Source organism: Oryzias latipes, chromosome 16 (assembly GCF_053564925.1).
Source record: "Oryzias latipes strain Hd-rR chromosome 16, Olatipes_Hd-rR_3.1".
NCBI classification, from domain to species: domain Eukaryota; kingdom Metazoa; phylum Chordata; class Actinopteri; order Beloniformes; family Adrianichthyidae; genus Oryzias; species Oryzias latipes.
The window spans coordinates 2,415,351-2,425,702 of NC_136252.1; the positions used below are offsets into that span (position 1 = coordinate 2,415,351).

At 43.9% G+C, this 10,352-nt stretch overlaps 1 long non-coding RNA gene across 1 annotated transcript; it reads left to right on the plus strand.

Moving 5' to 3' along the window:
* Positions 1-8,390: 8,390 nt before the first annotated feature.
* LOC144984471 (uncharacterized) lies at positions 8,391-10,352 on the plus strand. The gene is made up of 2 exons (XR_013648186.1): positions 8,391-9,286; positions 9,366-10,352. It is a non-coding gene; the product is annotated as an uncharacterized LOC144984471 (long non-coding RNA).

Genomic DNA, 10,352 nt, shown 5'->3' on the forward strand with positions numbered 1-10,352 from the left:
GCATTTTAAACCCATCATGCCTGACTTAATTTCCAATTATATGAAAAAAAATATTCTTCAATGTTTTTGATGTTCAAGGTTATGTTAAATTAAGTGGAATCCTGCATTTAATGGTATGTCACAAATTAGCGACACAAAAGCATGAATAGCAAGACGGCTATGGTGCAGTGGTAGAGTGGTTTACCTCTGATCGGTATATTGCAGGTTTAGTTCCCGTCTTGCCTGTCCATGTGTCAAGTGTCCTTGGGCAAGACACTGAACCCAGCATTGTTCTTGGTGGTTATAGGTTGGTGCCAGTTTTTTGGCAGCTGAGCTGTCATCAGTGTGTGAATGTGTGTGTGCAATGTTGAATGGGACTGTGACTGTAAAGTGCTTTAAGGTTTCAAGGAAGGTAAAGAGCCAAATAAATATAAGCTATTTACCTTTTAGAGAACACCTATAGTTGAGAGCTGAATAAGCTATGCACACTGCAAAAACGGAATCTTAAGGTAGCAAAAAGACCCCTGTTTCAAGAAAAATTTTCTTTTATTTTCTGTCTTGCAAGAAAAATACTCTTACTATTATATGCATGGGCTTCTGGGACCACATGCAGCAGTGATGCAAATCTGTCCGAGACCTTACTGGAAAAAAAGATGATCTGCTCCTGAAAACGAAAACAAACTAGGCAACATCTCTTTGTCTCCTCCTTTTGGTTAAAAACACACCACTAGACTTTACCTCGCATTTACAGAGGAAAAACCTGGACCGTCCTGGAGAGCAGGGAGGAGGATCTGGCTAGTCTGACGGGTCACATTGGCGACCAGTTCATCATGAGAAAAACCTCTGTGACAGATAAGCCTGCTTCCTCCAGCAAGCGGAACTGCCTGAAGGAATCCTCAGGAGCTTCTCCAATGAAGATGCAGTTTGAGTCCAACATGTGGGATATGCTTCTGAGCATCAATGTTAAGTTATCCAGCTTCGACAGCCGTCTCTCCCTCCTTCATCGGGAATTCCAAGATATCAAGGACTCTCTGAAATTTTCTTAGTGAAAGCTTTGACTGCAGAGAACTCAGCAGTGAAAGAGTTGGTAAAATCCCTCACCAATGGGATGAGCCAACTCTCGGATGAAAACATGAAGATCAAAGAGACCTTTCTGGATCTTCAGTCGAGGTCAATGCGAGACAACCTGGTGTTCATGGGAAAACCAGAAACGCTGGAGGAAAATGCCAAGGAAAAATTTAAAGGTTCATCCAGACCCAGCTTAAGCTTCCAGAGGACAAAGTTAAGTCCATCAACTTTCACCGGGTGCACCGCATGGGAGCAGTGGGACCAGGGAGTAGCAGGACAAGTCCCATTGTGGAAAAGTTTGTGCCCCATCAAGAGAAAACTGAGGTGAAGCATTGTGGCAGGGAGCTCCGGGGGACAGAATGGATGATTCAAATCAAATCAATTTTATTTATATAGCTCAATATTACAACAATAGTTGTCTCAATGGGCTTAATACCTGTAATTGTATAGTAAACATGAAATCATAAGGACAATAAAGTCATAAATTTCAATAGGTAATGGCTTAAATGGCTAAACTAAACAGACTTAACTAAACTGACATCCCTGCCCTTAGACCCTCCTTCGCGTTGAGGAAAAACACCTAAAAAAAAAAGGATTCCGGAAAAAAAGAAGAAACCTCAGTGGTGTCCACATGAAGGAGGGATCCTCCCCCAGGATGGACAGGTGATGTAACAGAACTCTTAGAGAAGAATTAACTTATCATCCAGACAGAGTTGGGGGACGGCTAGGGGTGCGAGACCAGCCAGAGGCAGGATCCACAACCAAGTGTCGGAGCAGTAGTAGAGACGAGGTACCCGGTCAGGTAGAGGAGCACGGAATCCGGAATCACTCCGACGGACAATACATGAATAAATGATCAAGGATAGAGGAGAGGAGAAGTAGATGAGAATAGAAAACAGAACCGCAGTGCACCAAACTTTCCCCAGCTTCAAACCTCTAACAGCCTATTAACAACTAATTGTTACTGTTCAGTTTAATTCAAACATGTTAACAGTAAATTAAATCATCTCTGATTACCAGCTAGTCTGATAATAATCCTGTCCAAAGAGGAATGTCTGAAGCCTAACTTTGAATGCAGAAACTGTGTCGGCCTTTCTTACATGAGCTGGGAGCTTTTTCCATACTCAGTTCCCCAAAGACATTTCTGAGCACTGAAAGATCCTGTTCCCCATCAGAAAGAAACGTCTGAGTGAAGGGGCCGGCGCTGTCATCTCTGTGGACCAGCTTTACGTGAATGAACAGCTTCACCACGACCCAAACGTCACCCCCTGGCTCTACCAGATATTTATCCACACACCTAACACTCTCTGCACAGGTGATAGTTTATGCTTATGTTTGACAAATTTGGGCATAACTCACGGGTAATAAAAGTTTTCCACTTTTGGTTGTATCACCACAGGTCTCTTCTATAAGCAGTTGCAGACCTGTTCTGATTTAACCCTCCCCGTTCCCTTAATCATTTCCCCCTCTGCACTCTTTTCCTCTCTTTCTTTTTTCACACAATCTACCCTTCCCTTCACCTAAGATGCCACTTAACTCAGTTATTAGTACTGATCTGCACAACACACTTAGACACCCAACATGTCCAGCATTACATCTCATATACTGTGCATTACACATAATGCCGCTTAACAACCACATGATCACTAGTACGGCTATATACTTATTTTTGTATTGATCAAAAATATACATTATCTAGGTTAGTTATCTTATCTTAGGTTAGTTACATGGTAAGTGCACAGAGCCAGGACCAGAGAAAAGAGACTGAAAATAATGACCAAATTAAAAGATCTCAAAACTGACTTCTTGTTTCTTCATCCTCGCCACAGCAGATTTTACAAACGTATATTCAGCTTGTTATAATTCTAGACAGAGAGGAGTAGCTATCATGATAAATAGTGAAATTCAATTAACAGAAGTCAACATAGTCATAGACCCAGATGGAATATTTTACTACGACTACGACTAATTGTCACTCTTTCCACTCAAAACAGTCAGCTCTGCTTAGCAGCAGCCCAGCAATGCATCCACAGCACAGGGGAGACGGTCTTTTTTTTGCTTTGTTTTATGGTATGTTTGGGGGCATGAATGATGGCCCTGAGGCCTCCTGCCCTTTGGGTGCAGAGCTGGGCCCCTCTCTGGGCCCGTTTCTGGTGGCTGTTCCCTGCGCTGACACTGGCTTGGCCACTGTCTGCGGCTGGCTGGCGACCTCATGGTTGCTCGATCGCCTGGGAGGGGGGTGGGGGGCCGGTTGCCAGGGGAGGCCCTCTCCTCCCGTTTGTGCCCATCCGCACAGGCACCTAGGAACCCGCCCTCCATTCCACTTTTACTTGCATCTTAGATATTTTCATTCATCTCTCCACCCTCTCCACCTGTACACCCCCACCTTGTGGGGGTGTACAGGTGGAGGGACACGATGACACGATGAAAGACCCGGTTTCGTCTCACAGCGACTTACCCCACAATTTTAATTGTCAATTTAAACAACACACATTACACGTTGGCACCACACACAATGCATTCACACCACACACAGAGGGACCCCAGGGTTAGGGGGGCTTTCCTGTTCGGCAGAAGTGAGACCCCCTATCTTTCCTGCAGCACATACACTCCACATGGTGCATAGGTGGGATCGTGGAGGGGCGGCTTCACCCGCCTGGGTCCTCTCAGGGCGGCCAGGGTTTTGGGGGTCCTGCTGGCTGGGCGTGCGGTGCCAGGGAGTTTTTGGGGCCCGGCAGAGGTTGCTGTGTGGTGACAAGGGGCAACAAGACGGGTATGTGTGAGTGAGAGAGCGTTTGGGAGGGGTCAAGCCTGGGGGCTGCCTCGCTGATCTGAAATAAAATAATCTTTGTAGGAATAACAACTTCAAGCATTTACAGTAGTTCAAAAAGTTTGATTTTTTAGTGATGTATTGGTTGCAGTTGTTTCTTTGTTTTTTCAGTTAATAGTTAGTGAAGTATTATTCCTTTATGACCTAAAATTAAAAGCCTTAGCATTAAAGATCCTTTATAATGAAATTGGTGTTTTTAACATTGGTGGTGGTTCCCCTCTTTAAGAAGGGGGGACCGGAGGGTGTGTTCCAACCATAGGGGAATTACACTCCTCAGCCTCCCTGGGAAAGTCTATGCCAGGGTACTGGAGAGGAGAGTCCGTCCGATAGTCGAACCTCGGATTCAGGAACAACAGTGCGGTTTCCGTCCCGGTCGTGGAACAGTGGACCAGCTCTACACCCTATCTAGGGTGCTGGAGGGTTTGTGGGAGTTCGCTCATCCAGTCCATATGTGTTTTGTGGATTTGGAGAAGGCGTTCGACCGCGTCCCCCGTGGCATCCTGTGGGGGGTGCTCTGGGAGTATGGGGTCCGGGGAGCCTTACTGAGGGCTGTCCGGTCTCTGTATGACCGGAGTAGGAGCTTGATCCGCATAGCCGGCAGTAAGTCAGACCTGTTCCCGGTCCACGTTGGACTCCGGCAGGGCTGCCCTTTATCACCGGTTCTGTTCATAGTTTTTATGGACAGAATTTCTAGGCGCAGCCAGGGGCCGGAAGGGATCTGGTTTGGGGACCACAGGATTTCCTCTCTGCTTTTTGCAGATGATGTTGTCTTGTTGGCTTCATCGAACCGGGACCTCCAGTGTGCATTGGGGCGGTTTGCGGCCGAGTGTGAAGCGGCTGGGATGAGGGTCAGCACCGCTAAATCTGAGGCCATGGTCCTTGACCGGAGAAAGGTAGTTTGCCATCTCTCGGTGGGTGGAGTGTCCTTGCCCCAGGTGGAGGAGTTTAAATACCTTGGGGTCTTGTTCACGAGTGAGGGAAGATCGGACAGCGTGAGATTGACAGGCGGATCGGAGCGGCGTCCGTAGTTATGTGGTCGCTCTATCGGTCCGTCGTGGTGAAGAGAGAGCTGAGCCGAAAAGCAAAGCTCTCAATTTACCGGTCGATCTACGTTCCAGTACTCACCTATGGTCATGAGCTATGGGTCATGACCGAAAGAACGAGGTCAAAAGAAGAGCAAGAAGGGGGGTCAGGCGCTCAGCGCAAGTGAGCGTGTAAGTGCGTGTCTTCAGTTTGTGTTACCCAGTTAGGGAGAAGAATAAAAACGTTTTCTCTAAAAGAATAGACTGGTTCTTTTATTAAACCACTCTAGAAGCGCTGAGGGTCTGAACGGGGCGTTAACGTGCCCGCACCTTAACGTGCGCCTTTGGAAAAATGGAAAAATCCCCCGTAACTGAGCCCGCATCCAATGACCCGGTGCGCCTTATGGTCGTGAAAATACGGTATACTACTTATAATCCAGTGTTCAAAAAGAATGTTAAACTCTCTATTGGGGGGTGTCTTCTTTCATGCCCTCACTTCCCTGTCCTTTGTCATGCTGTCTTCTAACACGTCCTCACTTCTATCCCCTCATTCTCATGCTGTCTACTACTTCTCTGCCGAAGCAGTCCCACAACTACACATTAGGCGCACCGGCTCATGGGGCGCCCCCTGCTGGCTGAAGAAAATTTATGACTTTTAAGTGCGCCTTATTGTCGTGAAAATACGGTAGTCTAATTCAGTGTTTTTCAACCTTTTTTGAGCCACGGCACACTTTAACCTTGACAAAAATCCCGCGGCACACCAGCATCCAAAAAAAAAAAAAAAAAGCAGAAATTCATGGTCTCTATTGATCGACACCCCCCCCCCCCCCCCCCCGCAATCTCACGTGCATTTTGTGATAATTGTGGCCAAAAAAGCAGGAAGTTGCGGCTGTTTTTTCTAAGAGATGAAATAAAAGTTAAATTAGAAAATTTAGAAACTGTTTGTTTGTCCGTTGAGGTTTCTAGACATTTCACGCGCACTCATTGTGCGCTGGGACACTGGCCCTTTAAGCCAATGCATCATGGGAGATGTAGTGTGAAAACTGCCGAAAAAGGGCAGAAAGACTCGCGTCTGTGAGCTTCATTGTTTTGTTCACGGTCTGACACCGGACTCTGTGGAAAGCTACACCGCTAAAGACGAGCTTTAGCTGGTATTTTTGTTGGAACTGAGAGAATTTATGAGCAGAATTAAGAACAAGGAAGTGAAGACTTTAACCACTTCTGATTGGTCAGACTGCTGACATGTGATTAAGCCTTCAACAATGATTGGCGGAGACAGGTAAAGGGGCGGGACTTTCCCGCAAACCGCTATAGCTGCAGGTAAATACCGTCATTCTTATCAAAATGTCTTTAATAGAATCAAATAAACACAAAGAAAAAGTAATTTTAAGATCTTTTATATTCCTCACTACTCAGTGTTTTATCAGGGCCTGTTTGGATGAACAAAGAGCTGATTTCCTGGAGATGGAAAATGTTTTTAGATCAGTGAATGATTAATGAGGGTAATTTCCCACGGCACACTTGACCATCTCCCACGGCACACTAGTGTGCCGCGGCACACTGGTTGAAAAACACTGGTCTAATTATTTGAAACACTTGTGAGTTCAAAGTTTTGTATTTTTTATTCAGAGTCAAACCATATCACTTGTTTTAAACAAAAATACTTTCATTTTTAAAAATTAATATGAAAATCCAAAAACCCAGCCAAAAAAACATGAGATTTCTCAGCATTCATAAATACTTCATAAACTAAATTGTAAGACATCAAAATAAATAGAAACATTCCAAAAATGAGATTTAATTTCCTCAATGAAATAATTAATGTTCCATTTTACAGGGTCTTCCACGTCTCTGTTTTGCAAACATAAAGGTGTCTGTCCTGGCCCTCTATGCCAGGGGTGCTCACACTTTTTTGGCGTGTGAGCTACTTTTGAATTGACAATGTCTTGAAGATCTACCTATAAATATATATATATATATATATATATATATTTATTTATTTATATATAAAGTACTATTAGTAAATGTTTGTTAGTTATGTTTATTAGTAACATTATTGTTTATGTACTGATGATTAAAAACTACACAGTGAGATTACACAAAGATACTTTTGTATTAACAGATGAGGCGTTTTATTACAAAGACAGAAAGCAGTGACCATCGTGTGTCATGCTCTGCTGTAAACCATGCAATAGGGGGAGCATCAGGCGTTTCAAAGGCGCTGATGGCTCCGTACGTAGCGCGTGCCTCGGACATAACAGCTTCCTTAATGAGCTTGTATTTATCGGGCGAGAACTGCAGAGCTGATAGCAGGAGGAGACACGCGGGGCGGCTTCAATAAACACTCCGCGTCCTCTGCCGGGAACTTGACGTGACGCGGGGCAAAGAGCAACTCTCTTATGACAAAGAGTTTGCGCTCAGTGTTTTTAAACACACGTCTGCAGTGACGTATGCATCAGAGGATGTTCGATTGGCCGTTCTGCATGTCAATCAAGTCTCGTACTTCTCGGTGAGGATTTTGATTGGCTGGTGGATTTTTTAGAGGCATGTGGCACATCTTACGGTGTGGTAGCCAGAGCCTTTGACATGCCACGGTCCACCGTGAGTGACGTTGTCCACTGGACGGCAGACCACGTCCTCCAGCTGATGAGCAGGGTCATCCGGCTTCCCAGTGGGAATGAACATTTAGTTTACTTCCGGCACATGTCACATACGTCATCAACTTATGTCTGTGCGTCGAACAACACCGGATGTTACAGAACTATCTCCTTTGATGTAATATCTACAGCGTTTCTTTTTAGCCTTCGACGCTAATTCACGTTAGCTTTAGCATTACCGTAATTAATAAGCTTCAAAACAATGTAGGTTGTCGATTGAGGAATATAACATATTGAAAATGTCATATTACATGTTTACAAATATATTTCACAACAGATACTTGATAATACTTAATATACTTACATTTTTAAGTCGTCTTCCTTGCACAACCGTCCGCCATTTTTGAATAATTCAAACGCAATGCATTGTGGTCAATACTCACCAATCAAGTGAGCATCGAATCACACTCGCTTTTAGTAGAGACTTCTGGGAAATTTCTAGTGCACTCGATTTTTGAAATGTAGATTCGGACACCCCTACAAAATGGCGACCGCACTATATAGTGCACTATACAGGGGTTAGGGCGGTAATTTGGACACAGGGGCTGTGTCCGAATTACCGCCCTAACCCCTATATAGTGCACTATATAGTGCGGTCGCCATTTTGTAGTGCTGTCCGAATCTACAGTTCAAAAATCATGTGCACTAGAAATTTCCCAGAATTCTCTACGAAAAACCAGTGTGGATCGATGCTCACTCGATCGGGGAATATTGCCCAGAATGCACTGCGTTCATACCAGAATGCATTGCGTGTGACCCACAATACACCGCGCTTGAATTATTCCAAGATGGCGGACGGTTGCGCGAGAAAGATGACTTAAAAATGTAAGTATATTCAAAAGTATCAAGTATCTGTTGTAAAATATATTTGTAAATACGTAAGATGATGTGTTTAATATGTTATATTCCTCAATCGACAACCTACATTGTTTGGAAGCTCATCAATTTCGGTAATGCTAAAGCTAACGCTAGCGCGAATTAGCGCCGAATGCTAAAAATAAACGCTGTTGATATTACATAAAAAAATGAGTGAGTTCTAACCGTAGTAATAAGTTATTAACACATTTTTTAAATGTGTTTATATATGTAGGGACTGACGAGGATAAGGAAAATCTGATCCATCTGTGGATGGAGAAAGATAGCCTGTTTGTTTTCAGGCAAGCTCGTGCCGGATGGGAGTAAGACACACTTAATCAGATTTGTATTTATTTATCATTAAACTGTAATCGTTGTCATGTTGGGGTAAAGGTTGTTGTTGAAAGAGGAGAGGAGGAAAGAGCACGAAGGGACAAAGAGTGACAGGAGAGTCTGTTAAGCTTACCTGAGTTTAAAATATTGTTCACAAAATGTAACGTCATCGTTGTTTTTGCAATTTGTTTAATAAATGCAGTAACAAAAATGAATTATTTACATGCATTATTTAAATCTGAGCCATTTTTAACAATCTCAAAAGAATTTTCATATAAATATCAAATGTACATATTTACATTTTCGTTTTATATGTTAACATTTATTTTTATACATCTTAACAATAATCCTGGTCTTCTAGAGTCATGTGTGTCACAGTTGGAGCTGAAAGGAAAGCAGAGATTTGTCCTCGCAGACGGACGCCACTTTACCCGTCCTACTGGTTCCTGCTGTGGCTCAACATCTGTGGCTCCAAGCAGTCCCCTTCGCTGATGCACAGATTGTGCAGAACTGGACTGCAGGCAATGATTTTCATTGCAAAGGTTGGTTTTACTTCCAGTGCCCCCAGAAATATTGCTCTCCTCCTCATCTTCATAATGCCAAATGCTCTCTCCACCACAGAGTGTGCCTTGGCGTGGTGCTGGTTGTAACGGGCCTGAACCGCATTCCTCATGAGTTCCCTGTAGGGTGTCAGCAGCGTGATGGGATGAAGAATGCAGGGATACCCACCATCACCCAAAAGGATCCTTCAGGTGGGTAATGTTTGATTTACATAAATTGGGCTTTTACGTAGAACCTGTGAACTGTGGACTGATCCTTGATTCCCAACAAAAATATCTCTAAATTTGGCATTAGTCACATACAGCCTGCAGTTGAATGGAATAAAAAAGCTTCCTGTTAAAATAACAAGCTGCATTTTCTTTTAGGGCCTATATTCTTATGTGGCAGCCATCAGTGTTCCCCACGACCTTTTGGAAGGTGGAAGACCAAGCAAGCTGCTATAAAACCAGAGGTGACTAATGGCAATTCATTCCCACTGGATGCTGGGTGACCCTGCTCATCAGCTGGAGGATCCGGTCTGCCGTCCTGTGGACAACGTCACTTACAGTGGACCGTGGCATGTCAAAGGCCAGGTTACCACACCGTAAGATGTGCCACACGCCAGCCAGAAAAGAAACACCAGGACCTCAGTCTCCTGTACACCCCCCAGCGTGTGAGGAACCCAAAGCTGCTCCACCAGATGCTCAATGGTCCTGCAGGTCAACCGATCTGCGGGTCTGCCGGTCTGGTCTTGTGTGGGACTGACCGTCAGCGTGAAGGGCCACGACAGACACCTTTATGTTGGCAAAGCAGTAGAGACGTGGAAGACCCTGTAAAATAGAAAAATAATTATTTCATTGAGAAAATGAAATCTGATTTTTTTTTAAGGTTTCATTTTATTCTGATGTCTTAAATTTTAGTTTATGACGTATTTATAAATGCTGGAAAATCTCGTGGGTTTTTTTTGGCTGGGTTTTTGGATTTTTATATAAATATTTAAAAATTAAAGTATTTTTGTTTAAAACAAGTGATATGGTTTGACTCTGAATAAAAAATACTAAACTTTGA